The sequence below is a fragment of the Struthio camelus genome, chromosome 17, assembly GCF_040807025.1.
Source record: "Struthio camelus isolate bStrCam1 chromosome 17, bStrCam1.hap1, whole genome shotgun sequence".
In the NCBI taxonomy this organism is placed as follows: Eukaryota; Metazoa; Chordata; class Aves; order Struthioniformes; family Struthionidae; genus Struthio; species Struthio camelus.
In genome coordinates, this window is record NC_090958.1 from 12,239,568 (window position 1) to 12,257,795 (window position 18,228).

At 43.9% G+C, this 18,228-nt stretch overlaps 1 protein-coding gene across 33 annotated transcripts in view; it reads right to left on the reverse strand.

The window, feature by feature from the left end:
- FBRSL1 (fibrosin like 1) overlaps positions 1-18,228 on the reverse strand; it is a 560,551-nt gene that overhangs the window by 364,772 nt on the left and 177,551 nt on the right. The window contains exon 1 of one of the 33 annotated variants that reach the window (XM_068910799.1): positions 3,284-3,479. The exons of 31 other annotated variants lie outside the window; for them this stretch is intronic. The gene's annotated coding sequence lies outside the window, so the exon portion shown is untranslated. Of the gene's footprint in view, positions 1-3,283; positions 3,480-18,228 lie in introns of those variants that run through there. One more of the 33 variants, XM_068910801.1, reaches the window with a different exon arrangement.

An 18,228-nucleotide genomic window follows, 5' to 3' on the forward strand; every position in this document is an offset into this window, starting at 1 on the left:
GATTTAAAAAACTCTCACATATATTAGGCAGCAATCCTTATGGTTATTTTAACAATTTGAAAAGAAAAACAAGGTAAGGAAGGGGCTGGTTTTTTTTTCTACATCCCATGTTTGCCATTTGCAAGATCTTAGCATAAAATATTATTTAAAAAATACATCTGTTGTTAACGTTACTAGGAGAAAACAAGGAACTAATTTTGCAGTCTCTGAATCCTTACTATGAGCCAGCTAGGAAACGCATTAGTTTAGACTTCAATAACGTATACTGGATAAACAACTAGTAAAGAAACACGCTTGACACCAGTTTAGCTGGAGTGCATACTCCTCACTAAACGCAAAAGCGAGGCTAAATATCACTACAAAAAAGTTTCAGAAAAAGATCTGGGAGTACTGATTTTTCAATTTATTCACAAATAAACGTCCCACTAGAAAAGCAAAACTATCTCCTCCGTGCTGACTCCTCCGCAAGGTGAAAGCGCCCAGGAGCTCGGCAGCATCACACGTACCCTCGCCCGGACTGACGCTACATCGCCCCATTTTGCCCGTAGGCTTAATGCCAACTGCACTGCATTTGCGGCAGAAGGACTTTGGCAGGTGGCACGAACTCTGGCTGAAGCTGCTCTTTGCTGTGAAAGCCGGACATCGCAAGAGCTCTCTGTCCCTCCCCACGAATGCCCTGGGGTTTAAAGGATTTGAAGTTTTGCAGCAGACTCTTTCCTGCTCCCAGGTCTCTTACAGGGAGCAAATAGAGAATTTCCCTCCTTCACTCAGATACTGAACAGCAGAAGGAAGATCACATACACATCCAGGCTCATTCCCACAGAAAAACCAAGTTAGAAGTAAGTAGGGTGCCATCTACTCTCAAAAAGACCCTCTTTGACACTGCCTCATTATGACGTTGCTCAAAAGACAAACAGCTTTTTTGCTAGGACTCTCTGAACCCCCCCGTCTGTAAGGGCCCCCAAGCAGAGTTCAGTGCAGCGCACCGCCACAGTCGGCTTCAGCGTGGCTGAGATCAAGCTCAAAACAAGCCACCAGCCCACGAAAGGACACAAGATTACCAGTTACTGAGAGCTGAAGAGCAACGTATTTATTTTTAAACCCGACACTGGCATGGCAAAAGCTTAGGGACAAGACAGTTGAGACAAAATGACTCTGTACACATTAAAAAAACCTTATGCACTCTCTTTTTTCTATGCAATCAGCCTAATTACACTTATGTAGAAGTCTAATTACACCTCTGCATTAGCTACCAGTGAAGTGTTTCTTGGGTTATTTCTGAGCAGCCTACAATTAAATGAACCTCATCCATTAAGTGACACTTTGTGTGTGTAGTCTTAGTGCTCCAATTATGTACCTCAAATCAGTCCCTGAAAATCCACCTTGCTGCCAAAGATATCGCTGTGAAAAATGAAGGATAGTGGAGGTGGCTTGAAAACAGTGCTGACATTAAAGACAAATGCTGTTATGTAAAGCCCTGCATTTCATTTAAATTTGTGCTGCTTGAGATGCAAACAAGACTGATTTCACTACACGGCTGTGCTATTCATTTATTAACTATTCTGCATGAAATCCATTTCTAAATGATTTCACTAAAGTTCATAAACCATTCTAAAGCTCAGAAATTGATGAAAAAGGAAATGATCCAGCAGTTACAAACCTTGAACCAAAAGCCTGATGGAAATAATTTTATTTCTCAATTTAAACTGCATATGAAATTGGATTCAATCCTAAAATTAGTACATGGTCTTTTTAATTAAAACTTATGAAGGCTGTAGAAAGTTTTTAACTTTCAGAGAGAAGGAAACGTTTCCTGAGTTTACTACTGTAGTAACCTGTGACTAACACGGGGCAAGTCAGCAAACGAGGCAAACGGAATAAGGTTTCCGCATTTTTACTTTGGTGACAGATGCTTTAATATCTAAAAACTGATATGAACAAGCATTTTAACTTTAGGTGGTGATAACTAGGTTTCCTCCTCTTTTTCCTAAGCATTAGTAGATCGATGTAAACAACAAAAAAAATCTCCAATAGGCTGCAATTTTACTATCCGCTTGGTGCAATCAGCTCCCACCTCTCACGGGGCTTTTGGAGGGTTTTACGCTACCTACAAATAATTCTAACAATAAAGGGTTTCACAGTGCGGCTGATTTCTTTTTTTTTTTTTTTAAAACACTATTTCCTACTCTCTTTATACAGGTTCCCAGCCAAACAGTACAAACTTTGTCACATGCCCAGCTAGCTGCCCAGACCAAGGATGGGCTTACAGGAATAACCGGTTCACGCAATTAGCTGCTCTCCTAGTTCCTTCCAGAGCTGGTGTAGGTATAGGAGCTGCGTTGCTCACCAAGCTGAGCTACGCACCTGAACCACCGCTGGTGGAGGAAGAGACAAACACGAGCCTTGGTCAGGCAAGAAACAGAGAGCAGAGTGTGCCTTTGCAGCTCTGCGCGCCCTGAAAAGCCAGAAGGATGGCTCCAAAGCTAGCTCAGGGCACCACACACTGCACACAACCTACAGCACTCTGCATCACAAAGCCTTATCTACCTTCTAGTCTTTCTTTTACTCTTCTTCACTTCAGTCCCTGGATAACATCATCTGTAAGCAAATATTCAGCTAGCACTTCAGCATAGACCATGCACAGATGTTTCTCTAGCCTATGTGCAATCTATGTCCTTTGCGACCGTCTCAAGCTCACCGTAGCTAAAACGGTGGCTTTTCTTGCTCTAAACCCTTCCTCGTCACCATGAACTGCAAGCCTGTCCACAAGCTGGGAATGGTTTTCAAGTTGAGACCTGCGTTATGCCTCCACACCCAGGGGGTTTTAGCAGATTTTCTGCTTCACAGTTTTAACATCTCTCTCTCCTCTCTCCACATAGGTGAAGCACCTGCCCAGGACTGCGCTGCAAGCTGTAGTTATGTCAACATCCTTCTCCTTAGCCACATTAACGCCATTTAACCCTCCTTGCCTCCTGAGCACTGCTGCAAAGCTCCCTCCTAGCTCCCCGCGGTCAGCGCAGCATCTCTCCCTTCCAGCCCTCCAAAAGCCACCTGCTTTAACCGCACCAAACCGAAGCAGCTTCTCCTCACCTCCAAGACTGCCACAGCCTCGCTACACTCTGCTCATCTCTCCTCATACGCAGGCTCATCGACTACCGCGACCCTGCCTCCCAGCACATACGCGTTCAGGTTTTAAATATACACGTTCACATTTGCTTTGATTTGCCATCCTGAAACCTCCCCCCAGGTCCCACAAAAACAGCCATCTTCCTCCAAAACTCACCTCTCCTCTTGGGGGCCTGGCAAAAGCAGGTCAGGCAGCTGGCGCAGCGAGCCCTCTGCCCAGCGCCGCCGTGCCGCTTCCTGTCGTACTCCTACCCGCTTCCAGTCTCCCATTACAGCCAGTTTATGAGCTCCCCAGGGCTGGACACATCTCTGCTCTGTTTCTAAAGTGCTTTACACAGCTACATCCTTGTCTGTAATCAGGGACAACAGCAAAGGGACCTAATAAAGGCAGGCAGGCAGGCTCCATTCAATGTTTAAACAAGAGATTTCTTCCTGGTGAATTTTAACGGCTGACTCAAGCCTACACATGCAAAGCTGCTTTCACTGACGCGCACACACACACACACACAAACTTTACATATACAATAGAAAAACAAGAATGCCCTATCCAAAAAAAACCCTTTCTCTTATTAAAGGGACAAGTTCTTCCTTTATCAAAGCTTGTATTTAAGACAGCTTGTCTTCAAAGTACAGTTACAGCCTTTTGTTGCCAAACTTTAAAGTAGCCATGAAAATACCAAAGTGTCAGGCCGCAAGATTATGTCAGATAGTATGACTGCTTTGCAGGGTGGAGGAACCATTTCCCTGGCCTCTTTGCACAGCTGTCAGGGACCAAATTAATACAGGCCAGTGTTGGTTTTAATATGGTAAAATATGGTATCACCCCGCAGTTCTTTCTGATTGATGCAATAGCCTTCCAAGCAGTCTTACAAAACAGCAAAGTACCAACGCCAGGTCACAGGTGGGGCTCTAGCACAAAGAAAATTACGACCTGTCTGCTTCTCAACGTTTTATCAGTATGCAACTGTGTGAGTAAGATGTTGACTTTTTCCCGATACAGTTATAAAAAGTTCTGCTAGGGACAGAGTTACACCCAAAAATAATCTGTACTACTATGATTACAAATGAGTTGGTGCGTTTTAAGACATTTCTGTTCCATGGTGGAGAAGCAGTACCGCCACATGCATATACTGGGCTGTCTTCTGCTCCTTTAGCTAACTTAAGTAGTTTTAAGAGGCAAATCGTAAAACTGTAGCCAAGCTATATCATCCATCCACGCTAACACACTATCATCCGGCATATTTGTCAGGCAAAACCCACAGTCACAACATTATCTATTTTATTACACATGTAATTTGTGCTTACAGAACAAGAGATTGCCACAGTGCAAATTCCTCCCTCTGAAGGATGTTAATGGAAAGTGCAATAGCGCAAAGCTACATTTCTTTGCTCTTCACTGAGCTGCAGCTGAGACTAGTGCACTGCGCAGCCAAGGAGGACAGATCCATCAGCCAAAAAGCAACAGAAGGCTCAAGCCACATACCCATTTTTAAGCAAGTAATTTGTGCACAAATTAAACCCAATCTAGGATTTCACTACAATGTTAATGAAACCTCATGCACTGTGAAAAAATAAATGCCAAGAGAGCGCAAAGCGTATTTTGAAACCATGGCATGCTATTACAGAAATCTTATGTCTACAACCACGGTCACCTTCGCCCAAGAGACTTTGCTTAGTAGAGTAATGCTTGCCATCTGCAATATTACTGAAGAGGCTTGCTCTCACTGGTCTCTTAACAAAAGGACAGAAATCTTACTTGCTTAGGTCAATAAGATAGTTGTTAAAAAACCATATCATGCTTGCAGAAATAAAGACAAGAGTCTGACAAGACCTAGTTCCTTCACGTAACTTCCGATGCATCTGTGAATGACCAGCTGCCTGCAGAGCAGAGCAAGGACCGCCACTCCCCTTTCGCAGCACACCCTGTGCCTGGACCAAAAGGGAGCAGATTTAAAGTAGATCTTGATCCTACATTTGCACTTAACTTTATATACTACCAGTAGTTCCACTGAAATTACCGTCTGAAAGTCAAACAGTGCAGTGCTCCTGCAGGAGCTTGGCACTACATAAAAAGCTTCGATCAATAGGAGTGTTTGTGCACTGCCACAAACTGAGGGACTTTCCTTACTTCAACTCTTAGTTTGACTTAACATCTGCTGAAGATGCCTCTCCTGTCAATTCTGAAGAGCGTAGGGTCACGCACCCGTAGCACGATGCAAAAAGAGGGCCTCTCATGAGATACACACAGCTATCTTCCTTCTTACATATGCTGAAGGACTGCATTTGAAACTTTCAGAGTGAATGTAATGGATATACCAAATCCCAGAAATGATATAAAATTCCTTGTGTAATTGGGGACCTCTGCGATACAATTATAGTGTGAAAATTATTCTAAGATAAAAGTGAGAGAGCTAGTTAGGGTCAAACATAGCAGACAATTGCTTGCAAACTACTCCAACTGTTGTATTTGAGGTTTCCCAACGACTGAATACACAACAGCAATATTTCCTTCCCATTTGTTTTTTTGCCCTCCTATGCTTCATAATCGGCTTATCTTTATAAAACAGTCTAAGCAGCGTTATTCCACGATGCTACTTCATCCTACTGCTGGTGCAATTTATTTTTTAGAACACTTCAGAGAAGAACGATCAGCATTTTAATAGTTTCTTTATTCTAATCCAGCACAAAATCATCCAAAACAAGAGTAAATTTACATTTCAGCATGACAGCAGTGAGCTCAACAGCAGTACCACACTGAGCATAAACAAGCAAGTTTGCTTTCAGGTTTGGGCAAATATTCCAAATCACCTCTGTAAAATGACTGCTTTTCAATATCTTTGCTTTTCAGTATCTGTGCTCATGTGCCAGGATCTTTCTAAAACTTACAACCTGGGTACAAATGTCAAGTGGAAACATCCTGCACTCTCCCCTCTCTTCACTGCTTGACCTCATTACCACTCAGAGCCCCGGTAGCAGCTCGTCTCGTCACCGAAATCGCACAAGAGCGCATGAACAGCAAGTTACCTGGGGCCACCTTCCAGGGAAGAGGAACTGCCACATAAAGTCTCAGAGCCAAGTCTGAAATGAGGTTACTTTAACAGCCTGGAAAAAACCTCCCTCGGAAAGCTTCTTCTGATGCTTATTAGCACTGATTTAAAATAAAGTTATTTGCATTAAAATTAAGGGAGAGAACAAGTCTAGTCTAGCCTATTAATAGCTTTCTTGAGCCCATGCTTCTGTTCAATAAACAGCAGCTTTAGAAGGGTTTAAGCAACCAGTTATAACTGCCCAAGGGTAGTCCTGACAGTGAGGATCCTGCCCTTGAAGAGGTGCTTTAGTACTCCACTGAAGTGCTACAGGTCCATGGGAGAGAGCTCCACCCTCCGAGCGCAACATGTTGCTAATCAGAATTCTGCCTGTCTTTGAACACTTGCAAATACTAGTTCAACCCGCAGGAGGCCAAATCACCAGCTGGACTGGTTCTCACCAGCATTTCACGTTCAATAGCGAACAAAGCCTTACTGCTACAGAAGGTCATGAAGGAAGAGACATTCATGAAATACAGGTATCTATGGACAGAACAGTATTCCAGACAGACGCTGACTTTGTGGCTCAGCTTATACTTAGAAACACACATGAGATAAGTTTCTTAACTGGTTTCACACTCAAACATGCTTAAGTTCAGTGCTGACTTTTCCCACAAAGATTTTTTGAAGGAACAAGGCACTCTCTACCCGATTTCTGTGAGAAATAGAACATCAACTTGAAAAGGGTAGAGGGGGGCAAAAAAAATCTCCCCCAACGTATTTTCTGCTTTCTTCATTGTATTTTCCAGGATTCCTTTGGTTAAACAGTCACCATTCCTCCAAAACACCAGGCTTCCTACACACATTACAAATCTAGAGTGTTCTCACACATGCATAGACTCCTATTCCACTGATACTTGCTGGGGTTATGGGGTTTCGTCCAGATTAGTTGATGGCCCGTCGCCCAAGTCTGACGGTCATCAGATGCCCTATCTCTCAGAGGTGTGGTGTGCTTGAGTAAAGAGAAGCCTGGGGAGCAGAGCTGGGAGCTTAACTACTCATGGACTTAATGGCACTGGGAGGACACGAGCAAGCAAGGTAGGGTCAGGAGCACCGAGGCAGAACGTTTGTCTGCAAACAGAGGAACTGGAGCTTTGCAGGAGACCTACAACGCATCCTGCAGGAGCTCTGATCCTTTCTGAATGTCCAAAAAAGATCAGAGACATCGCGGTGCTCTCACTTTTATTGGTCTCACTGTCAAAAAAAAGCAACCCATCCTTTGTCTCCCTTCCATCTACAGAGCTGCACGTTTTGCTACAGACCAGTGTACATATACTGAGGTGGCAAATCTCAAGGAGGAGCTGGAAAGCTGTTATTCGTAAAGCTCTATTACAAGCAGAAGCAGTTATTCTCCCTGAGAGAAGAAATTCGCAAAATTCAGCTTCCTCTTCAAGTTTATTTGTCATGACCAAACACCATTAAACTGCATATACACGTCACATCCTCTTACTAGAGAGTTCTTTGAAAAGAAGCATGATCAAAATAACGAAGACCATCAAGTGAGTTTTCATTTTCCTTTTAAAAGTACTCATGAAAGAGAAAAAAAAGATTCAGTAACCCCTCTTCCCCCTGCCCCTAAAATCCCACTAAGAGTATGAGCCATTCCTTCCTACCTATCAGAAAAGCCTTATTTAATCAGAAACTAGAAAGAGAAAAGAAAACATAGGAGGGAAGAAGCAACGGTGAAGTCTGACCTACGGTTTCTCCTCAGTAAACACATAGGCTGAAGGGTGCCAGGACGGAGCAGAGCGCCGCTCGCCCGCCCCCGCCGCCCCCCGAGGACGGTAACACAACGCGCTCGCCTGCGGGACGGCCCCGATCCCACGACCTGTTACAGCGCCCTATCGACTTCGATTTTCAAGCGCTGATAGGCATTAGGATTTTAAGTAATTATACAGAACATTAAAAATACTGCGTGGAGGAGCCCTGTACTGAACCCGGATAAAAGATCAGGGAAGTGTTGACTGACGATCTGGTAGTTTCTACACAAGCAAAAGACCGGCGGTAGCTTTTCCATGCAGAAACATGGAAGCGAGGGGGCAAAGATGAACGGGGCAGTGCAACAACTGCCTCTGGGGACTGTTTAGGCAGAGGGTATTTGCTTACTTACATTCAAAAAACAAGAAGGGGTGGCAACGGCAAGCGAACACTCTGCATCACGCGCAGGCCCCTCCACCTGGCTAATGAGACGGATTAACATGAGGAGCCATTTTACAGACCTCACTTCACACTTCAGGCCCGTGCTGAGATTGCAAGCCAGTTCTCGCAGCTGGGTTTCCTTTGATTTGTCAACTAAACACGTACTCTGAGCTAACGGATCAATCCCTTGAAACGTATCCCCTTCCACTGCGATGTTAAGAAAGTAATGTGCTGCTTTTCCAGATGAGAAGACCCCAGGAAACAAACCTGTTTTTTAAAACACCTTTGGATTGTGCGTGCTCCCATCGCCGGGTGCCGATTTCCACTTTGATGCCCCATACTGGGATGAAAACCATTCCCGTACCTTTTCCAGAAAACTCTGGCGTACATTAAGAAACCAACTTCCAATACAGGACAGAACCATCAGCACTGGCTTCCGCTGAGGCTGGCGCAGAGCTGCTCCTCTGCCACGTCTCCATGGGCTCTCGGACACGGGCGCCTGCTCGCCACGCGCCCAGCTAACCCGTGCCGGGAGCACCGAGCCGCTGGGCCTGGCCTCCCGCTCCGGCTGGGATCGCCCCCGGGCACCGTGGAGCTGCTTTGGTTTCCCCTTTTGCAAGGTAGCCATGACTCATCTACCTTGTGTGCACCTTCACAGACTACCCAGAAAGCTGCTCTCATGGCAGAGGAAGAGCACGTGGGTCCCAGGACACCATGCCAAAAAGGCTTTCACGAGCAGGTGCCTTGTTCAGCAGCCCATCCTAAGCCTCTCCGTAATCAGATTACTGTATCCTGGCTCTGAACTAAGTATCAAATCCCGCTGAAAGAGTTATCGTTGCTCTATAACACTCTTCCTCCCTCATGCGCCAACTGCGTGGTAGTTGGAAATAAGCCTTACGTTATTATGATACATGGCTTCTTTTTGTTTTTTTTTAAATAAAAATCTTACTCTTCTCTGATTCACTTTTACTACCTGGAAGGGGTAGAATTATACCAGCTTGACTTGAATTTGGACACCCTATGTTAGAAGTAAAAATCCCTAAGGGAAGTATGCATAGATGGAGAGGCAGAAAGGAAACTGGAGTGGATTAAAAGGTAGCTATGAAAAACATCACTTAAATCAGACAAATTCCACACTTCCTACAAAAAAACCAACTATAGAAATCCTACATTCATGGCATTTTGTACTAATGTTTTGTCTGCAGTATGTTCCTCTATTTCTACAGCTCCTAAAGGACCATGAACTTCCGTATCCTTAACGCTGTCAGCAGTTTTTGTATAAATACAGGCAGTGAACACAACCAGAAGAACAAACATCCAATAACTGACAAATCGAGATGCCACCAAGAGCATACTTGTAAATACTTCCTGCACAATCATCTTCCTCATGTACACCATCTTAGCAAACACACCATGCACTGTAAACATTTAATTTGCCATATAACTGTCAGTAGGTTTCAGCGATAACAGCTCTCTATAGTGAACAGACATTTCACGCATTTCAAAACTATTGCTTCAGGCTGTAAACAAGAAATAGGTAGAAATCAGCCTGTCAGTTCAACAGATTATTTGAATTAGGCACCAAAAATATTTGTGACTAAATTCAGGGATATTACAGATGACATGACTGAGCTGTGCAATTCTTTTGAAATCAAATCTGAAAACAAGTCAAATTGATTGTTACACACCTGAAACATCAGTCCAATTTACTAAGAAATTTACTCAGTGCAGGCAGAATTTTGAGGTGGTATTGAATTTGTGAAGAATTCATGGTACTGAGAGAATGGAATGAATAATATACTTGGTTTAGATAGTCAAAACTTGCCACTTTTGGTGAGCTTTAGCTCTGAGATTTTAGCTTCATTCAAAGCCAAACCATAGCTCAGCAAGTGCAAATTCATATGAGCACAAAGCTTGCACGACTTGCTTCTAAGTGAAACCACCATCTTTTTGCAAAGCAGCAGTTGTGGTAAGTGCTTTAAGAGAATAAATATTTATTCTACCTTAAATAAAACTGCTTTCCCACCCCCGAGTGCAAGCAGAACAATCAAAGCCTTCTCCAGGACAATGGGAGGAAAGACGCTGCCTGCCAAAGTCAACCACTGCCAGCACAATAAAACCTGGGACACTAGCTCTACTGCTCCTTTGAGGAAAAAGGCTTCCATTAAATATCCCTAGGGATTTTAACCTTCTTTCTTAACCACAAGGATTGTTTCCCTCCATTCCTGGCCATCTCTTTCCTTCAGAATTTATCAAGATCACTCCTTACTGCTAGATAGTATCAACATGATGCATCACAGTGCAGCTTCCCTGGGGCATGCATAGCATGTTATTTTTAAGGTCAGTTTATCCAGTTGCTCTTACTTGTGCAGTTTTTTTTTTTAATCTCCCATTATTAATATTTCAAAAGACTCTTTTGTGATGACAAATGAAAAAAATGGGTTGCCCCAGATGTAAAGATAAATTATCATTTTAGTTGGGTAAGCAAGAGTCTATGGCATTGCAATGGTTAAAGAAATTGTTAAAGATGCACATAACAAAGAAATAGCTGGAACCTTATATATTCAAGTTTCCATTTAGCTGTATTTTATTGCTGTTTATTGGCTTTTGTTTGTTTGTTTGTTTTAACTTGTACTTTTAAGGACTCCTCAGAGACACTGGACTGACAGATGAGAACAGCAACATCCAGCATTCATCGGCACAGCAGCTCCAGCCTACGTGTTGCCACAAAATAAACTACCACAGGACTTGGAAAGCTAATATCTGAGCACGGCTCAAAATTCAGAGTTAGCCTGCACTGGGCATAGAGAACAAACGAGCACATGGCCCCAGTGGTGGCCATGTCCATCCGCTAAGACCTGGGAGGAAGGCTAGCAGCAGAAATTACCCAGAGGATTTATCTGTTGAGAGCGAGCCATATTTTACATGCCAATAGTTTATTTCACAGGTGACAGGATTAATAGCTCATGCTACAGAGCCTCCCTTGAGATGGATCCTGAGCTCCTCCTGAATGCCAGCAAAGGACTCAGCTGTGGGCAACCCCCTTGCACAGGCACTGGTAGCAGGATGGCTGGACACCTGCAGGACCCAATACTACACTTTACCATCACTCACCCCTATACCTGCCCCACAGCCTTCAAGCTCGCTCTGTACTCTCCCCTACCAGATAAAAGATGTAAAGGAAGATGTAGAAGTAAGAAGCACTAGAAGCCAACAGGGATCATGCTGTTACCAGGTGAATACCACAACTGCTGACAACAAAACCATCTGTGGGTTCAAACTCAGGTGGTGCCTGTGCTCAGGGCCAGGAGTCTCGAAAGAACAAGGCCTCACTGGAGAAGTGCGTAATTTGGCATTAAAAGCGTGTGTTATATCATATAGCGCTATTTGCATTAAATGAACAGAGTTGAATCAGGGCTACTGTAGGTAGCATCTTCCTGGCTCCAGTCCCTTTTTCTCAGGCATTTCTTTGCCAAGAATGATGATATCTGTAACACCATTCGTGCCCAGATTCTTATCTTTCATGTGGCAATACTGAAAATGCAAATTTGTATTTTCTGTTCATAAAGTACAGACCAGTCACTGAGCAATCAGGCGCACATGATGGCAAACCCTAACGAAATCCCAGACTCCACCAATACCCAGTGACATGTTCAAACTGCAATCCCTACTGGGCATGTAATGACAAAGGCAACTGCCGAGAGCATCCTGGCTTATATATCCAGGCTCTTCCCCAGCAAAAGAGGGTAATTAAGCTTTGGGTATCAACTGGAAACAATGCCTGGAAACGCTCCTTCATGCAGGATCTTCCCAGCAGAGGGCACTTTTGATTCGCAGACTACTTTGGCTGCATCTTTTGTTATTCTCCACCACCACCTCAGAAAGCTGAAGCAGAGGTGGTGCTGTCTACTTAAAAATAAAGACATCGTTGCTATAGCTCTACTTTCATTCCTCCCTCTCCCCTCCAACAAGTTTTATTAAGTTCTCATCTTTAATTCATGCCTGCAGCAGAGCTGATGTCACTTTTTTTGCTATTAAAAAAAGATCCACAAAGCACCAGCCAAGCTTGCAGTGGTATCTCACCTACTTTCCTTCTCTACTTTGATTTTCATTTCCAGTGATTTGTTAGCATTCGTTATGCTCAAAATCTGAAAACTTCTTCCAATAGAAACATGACTATAGCACTTTGAGAAGAAAGAAAACAAATCACCTCTTAGATTACACAGTCCGTCCCCTAAAAAGGCAGGACGCAGCCCACCAGAGACATATCACAAATTAAACCCATGAGTTGTCTGCAGGAAAATCACGGGGTGTTAGGTACCTAGTGAAATAAACAGCTTAGCAACTGTTAAGGTGAAGCCCCCTTTGGGAGACTTGTTTCACAGCAGGTGCAAAGTGAGAATGAGGGAGGAAGCGTGATAAGATAGGACGTGGAGGAGGAATTTCCAGCAAAATCCATGGGAATATAGATGTTTTTACTGAAAAAATAAGTCTTAGCCATGCAACAACTAATGAACCTTTTAGCTAAGGTAAGACTAGAAGACTATGCACTTCAGTTTGCCCTTCAGTGCCCTTGCACTTCAGTTTCTGATATGTTTTGCATACAGCTAGGATGTGGTTTTTAGGTTGGTAGCACCATGTAACTGACTGAAGGCCAGGCAGCCTATTTCAGGGCTGTAAAGTTGCCAGGAGTTTTGTCCCAACTTTCCTGCCATAAAATCCTACACCTGTGCCTACCAGGACACAATCCTGGAGACAAACAGCTCAGAAGAGTCAACCAGCCTGCATTTGCACCGACCACTGTCCATGTCTTCCACCATGAGGCCCGTGAGCACCTGCTGGTAATTGATCAACCTCGAGGAAATTTCTATGTCGCACTGCAGATGAACAGAACCTCTTCTGGGAGTAAGTAGACTAACTAAACTAGTAATTTCCTCTACAAATAATGTAACTTAGAACCACTCTGGTTCCTCTTGGCTCATGGATGAATAGTTTTGTTTTATTCAGAAGTCAGAGCAGCAGGTGGTGTGGTCATGTTGTGTAAGAAAAAACAAAGAGCAAAACAACTACCAACAAAGGAAAGATACTGTATCACAGGCTTTGTATTTTTACTGAGTCTGTTGAGCAGGATGTCTTGCAGAATCGCTTGTTTGTTTGAGTTTTACTGGAACTGTGTGTTATTATGAGCCACCTTACCAAACCAGGAGAGGCTGTCATAAACACACTTTAATACAACGCAAGAAAATCACTGATACTCACTGCAACTGTGTGACAAAGCCACTCATGTAACAGTACAGGGTGAGGAGAAGGGTTATGGAGAAATTAGACACTAAATCCCAGAGACTGTTGCTTTTGAAACAAGAGAGCACCCCTTCATTGGTGTCAATATCTTTAATATTTCAATAGTTATATTGAAGCCAACAGAGCAAAACCAGTTTACGCAATACTTCCTCAAGTATTTTACTCATCTGTAAAAGGCGGGGGAACATTATTCAGCCTGTGCAAGTCAGCGAGAAGAATTGCATGAGGCAACAGCCTTATGGCTGAAGTTGGGACTCAAAGCCAAGTAAGGCAGAGTTGGGTCCCTAGCCTGCTATGGTTATACTAGTGCTTTTAATACGATTTTTAACTAAATGATTTTATAATGCCTTTGCTAATATTTTACATAGGCTGGAACTTTCAGTACCAGACACTTGAAGCTAGCGCCATACAACCAAACCTATTTTGCATAAAATCCCAAACTGAAATGCCTCTGCAAATCAGTACCAGACTGAGAATCATTAAGGAATACTGGGAAGGGGGGAGATATATCCCTGTTGGTTGTTAGCAGGCCTGAAAATATATTGCAATAGCTGTGATTTTAAGAAAAATACAAGAGATCTGCAATAAAACAACATGTTTGGCCTGATTCCAAGTCCACTGAGGTCAAGAAGCACCTTTCTACTAGCTTCAGCACACTTTGAATCACGCTGCACTATGCACTGCATGCCCTTGCAAAAACAAAAACCACCCAGAAAACCCTCACAGCCTCTGATTTAGATACACTTATTGTAACACCATTACTAAGAATATTTATCATTTTTCATCTATGGTCTTCAGAAATTACAAGGAAGCTTGGTGGCACTATCTGAAATTAGTAATTCAGAAAAAATGAGGGACCAAGGAACAAACTGGCCCCAAGACTCATAGCAAAAAGAGGGAAGGGGACAAAAAAAAAAAAGAGGGAAGGGGAAGGGAAAAGAGGGGATTATTTTTCATACAGATGCAGCTCTCCACTGGGTGGTCCCACAAACTGCTGTGTCATCACAACTGAGCAGGCAGCAGGAACCGTCAATATTCGTACTATTGCCAAAAGAAATGTTTCTCACACTCCGGCCACGCTACAGGCTGCTGGAACAAAAAAGCTACCAAGCAAACTGTGTGCAAGTATGGTGAGAGTTTTGAGCAGATCTTTTAATACAACTTCCTGCCCCAGATCCCATCTCCCTGCTGCACCCTCTGTTTCCCGTGAAAGGGTGATTATCTGACCTGCCGGCACCTCGTCGGATGGTTTTCAGCGAGCCGTTGGCAGTTCAACACAAGGGAAGATGCATCAGACTTCCACCCCTTGCAGGACTGCAGGAGCCCAAAGCCTTTAGTGGTTCTCCGTGGCTTCCACGGCAGAGGGAGGACGAAGGGACTGTTTGTGTCTCTTCATAGCCCTAGAAAACTCAGTGCCACTGTGGAGCCTTTGCTGAATAGACAGTGCCAGCTAGTCAGTGCCTGTGAGCTCCTGCTTGTTTTCAGGCTGGCAGTGATGGATTATGTACAACCACAAGTTGGGCACAAACCAGCTGTCTATCTGTCTTCTGCAAACATCTCGCTTCAGTCTCTGTATTATAAAGGTGCCAATGCCTTGTTTCAGGACGCCTTCTGCATAAAGAGCACATATTTCTTTGAATATTTTACTGTCACACAGAGGGACTGCTTGCCTTTTGCTTTTCCCCCCTCCCTCTCTCTCTTTCTCTCTTTTTTAAGTTGCAGTTGCTCCCTCCACAGCACATTCCCCATAATAAAAGTCTCCTTATGCTCCCAGAGGCCTGAAGCTGAAAAACTGTGCTACGGCCTCTTCTCTGTGCAGATCCCACGCAATGCTGTCTGCTCTCTTCGGCCAAAACGCGAGAAACCTGCGCCCTGCACGCACAAATCCTCCCGCCGCTCCTCTCGTACCGCCGTTTCTGTGCCAGCAGCACCTCTGCACTCCCGCTTTCCTCTGCGTTTCAAACACGGACTGAGGTAGAAAAAGGGGAGAAAATCCAGCTAGCTTCCCCCTCCCAGCCCTGCACACAAATACCGAAGGGCTGAACAGCACAGCAGCTTTGCAAAGAGTCTAAACCTGCTGTTTCCTAGACTGCGTATATACACTTATTCTTGGTGTTAATATATACAAACACCACAGGCATAGACACATACATGGGTTTGTGTGGGATTCAGTTACTCCAAAGGTCACCTGGAAGAAAGGCCTGTTAACAGTATCTATTCAAGAAAATAGTAACTGAGTTTGGGTCTATTGATCACGCGGATTAAGTGACAAACATACTTCGAAAGACCTTCCAGTTCTGCAGTAAAAGCCACAATAATACTGCCATGCTGTCCTGCAAAGTCAAAGCAATTCCCTGGGACCACACTGAATAAATACGACTGCAGCGCTGCGCCTGTACAGCAAAAGCAAAACCAAAACACAGATAAAAGACATTTCCCCTCCTCTCTCCCTGAAGTAAAAGGGAAGGGAAAAAAATTCAAAACTTTTCAGCCTGAGAAAGAGATCACAGGGAGGAAAACATGCAGGAGGCCAGACAAAAGGCTAGAGCTGTAGACCAGGCACCACTGCATCTGCTCCAGCTACACACAGTTGTTTAAAAAAAAGCATTCTGAATTTTTCTCTCTTAGATGTCTTGCCTGGATGCTTTAAAGCAGCCTCAGAGGAATGTGCTCTTGGGTCTGAATCCCATAGGAAATTATCCTTTGTGGTGGATGGTCTCCCCTTGGGGCCTGTCTGTGTGTTTTGCTTTCATGTAATCCTCCCACCTTGGTTTTCTAATGTAATGCTATCCACATTATTATAGCTCTTTGATATTCTCAAATGGCACTTACTCATGCTGCTGTATTTTCAGCTCTTCCAGACAGGGTCTGACTGGCTCGGACTGCTTGTGGTTCGTACCATAAATATTTAGTTAAGTTACCAAAAGATATCACGAAGTGATCGCATGCCAATGGCAGACGTTGCATAAGAGCGCCTGGGCCATTTGCTCTTTCCAAGTGGGATGTGCTGGTGATGGGTACAGGCACGTGCTCTACGAGAACAACAGAGTCCCAAAATATAAGCACCGTTCTGTCAGGGTTTGCTGACATCTGCTAACTCCAGTCTTTTACATGAGTTCCCTTTTCTTTCCAAGACGTATGTTGCAAGAAAGATCAGCAGATTGCATGCAAATTTTTAATACAGTTCACTATTGTGTTTTATCTAAAACTTCACCAACCTCATGCTAGATTCAGCATCCCGATGAGACTCCCTCTACACTACCTACGACTGAAGCTTTTCATGTCAAAAGGCATGAATCTTCACTGCCACGACTGCTCTCATTTGCAAAGACAGCACGGTTTTGTGGTTTCCTTTCTAGTTCCTCTGCATCACACAACCCCAGTATTAGGTTTGCACCATCTCCAGCACCGTCTCTCCAGCGCGCCATGGGAATTTAACCAATAAAACGAATCTCTGGGTGTTCTCTTTTCTTAATTCTGGCATAAGTTTACACCCTTGACAAGTTGGATCTTTAATATCCCTCCTACACACACGCACACAGACAACGTCAGTACCTCCCCCGCTCACACGGCGGATGCCCTTAAAAACATGAATCAACGTTTACCCGCAGTTTTCCTACAGTGCTATCTAACTACCAGCAGTTATCGCCTATGTGTAGGAACAAACTCAAACACCACTATGTGGCTGACTGCTCTCCCGTGGTTTCCCTCTTGAAAGTTATCTCCAAATTGTAATGCAGGCTGCAATAATAGTGAGGAAACGCAGCCCATCAGTTAAGAGTAACTGAATTCAGGAGACCTGGACTCCGTTTCTAGTCCTCCCATTGACCTGCTGGATACCCACAAATAAGTCACTACTCATCATAAAGCCCACCATCAATGTTCCCCTCTGTAAAATGGCAACAATAATTCTGAACCTCTCCTCAGTAGACAAAGTCAGTGACAAAAGTTAAACTTTTGCAGCGAGTTCATTGTTACCAACAATTGCATGCTGCACTCCAAGCTCTTAATCTAACGCATGAAAGTATTTCATGAGCACAAAGCCGATAAACTTCACAGTATGTGTGAAGAGGTGAAAGCAAGCATACTCATTAAGGAAACTTCCCCTTAAATTTTGAAAGTTTCTCTGAATAAGAAAACTCAGTCTTAGCTTAAAAAATGTAATCATATCCCTCCAATTAAGCCGGCCCATTGTTACACAGGCTTCTCTACTAAAGCCACTTATCATATTTCTGGCCTGAATCGGGCTAGCCTTAACAGACATGAGGAAAAAAGTGCCAGCTCACTATATCAGTGTCCCTAATTAAACAAACAAACAAACAAAGCATACAGCAATCACAGCAATAGGGCTTAAGTACACCTTTTGAGGATGGTGGATACAAAGGAGAAATGTTCGATCCCATTTACATGATCTGCCCTGAGCTGGTGCTCAAAACACATCACATGGCAGCAGTCCTCAGGCCACTCCAGCAGTGAAACAGCACTGCAGTTTGGCTTGGTCCATCAACCACGCTGAAAAGCACCAAAAGTAGGAAGAAGTTTTGCTTCATTCCCCACCACATAGCAATAAATTGAG